The sequence below is a fragment of the Piliocolobus tephrosceles genome, chromosome 5 (assembly GCF_002776525.5).
Source record: "Piliocolobus tephrosceles isolate RC106 chromosome 5, ASM277652v3, whole genome shotgun sequence".
NCBI classification, from domain to species: Eukaryota; Metazoa; Chordata; class Mammalia; order Primates; family Cercopithecidae; genus Piliocolobus; species Piliocolobus tephrosceles.
The window spans coordinates 106,373,226-106,374,128 of record NC_045438.1 but is presented as its reverse complement, the minus strand read 5'-3'; positions in this window follow the sequence as shown (position 1 = coordinate 106,374,128).

The following is a 903-nucleotide window of genomic DNA, read 5'->3' as shown; positions in this document are numbered from 1 at the left end:
CAAAAGAAGTTATACACATGACCAACAAGCATATGGAAAAATGCTCAACATCTCTAATCATTAGAAAAATGTAAATCAAAACCACTGTCAGATACTATCTCACACCAATCAATCAGAATAGCCAACATGAAAAAGTCAAAAAATAAGAGATTCTGGTGAGGTTGTGGATAAAAGAAAACACTTATACACTGTTAGTGGGAAGAGGAATTAGTTCAGTCACTGTGGAAAGCAGTTTGGAGGTTTCTCAAAGAACTTAAAACAGAACTACCATTCAACCCAGCAATCCCACTATTGATTATATACCTAAAGGAACATAACTCATCCTACTGTAAAGACACATGCACACATGTATTCACCACAGCACTACTCACAATAGCAAAGATGTGGAATATACCTAAATGTCCATCAAAGGTAAACTGAATAAAGAAAATGTGATACATATACACCACGGAATTCTATACAGCCACAAAAGAGAATGAAATCAAGCAGCAAAATGGATAGTGCTGTAGGCCATTATGCTAAGTGAATTAATTTAGGAACAGAAAAGAAAATACTGCACGTTCTTACTTGTACTTGAGAGATGAACATCAAGTACACAGGGACACAAATAAATGAATAATACACACCAAGGTCTCCTTGAGAGCCGAGGGTGGGAGGAAGATAAAAATCAAAAATCTACCCATCAAATACTATGCATATTACCTTAGAAATGAAATAATCTGTGCACCAAACCCCCATGGCACACAATTTATGCATGTAAGAAACCTGCATGTGTACTCCCGAACCTAAAATAAAAATTGAAAATAAAATAAAAATAAATATATAACTAAAATGAAATAGTTCTGGTAATCAGCTCACTTTCTTACAAAATTCTGTTATCAATAAGAATATAATTTATTCCTC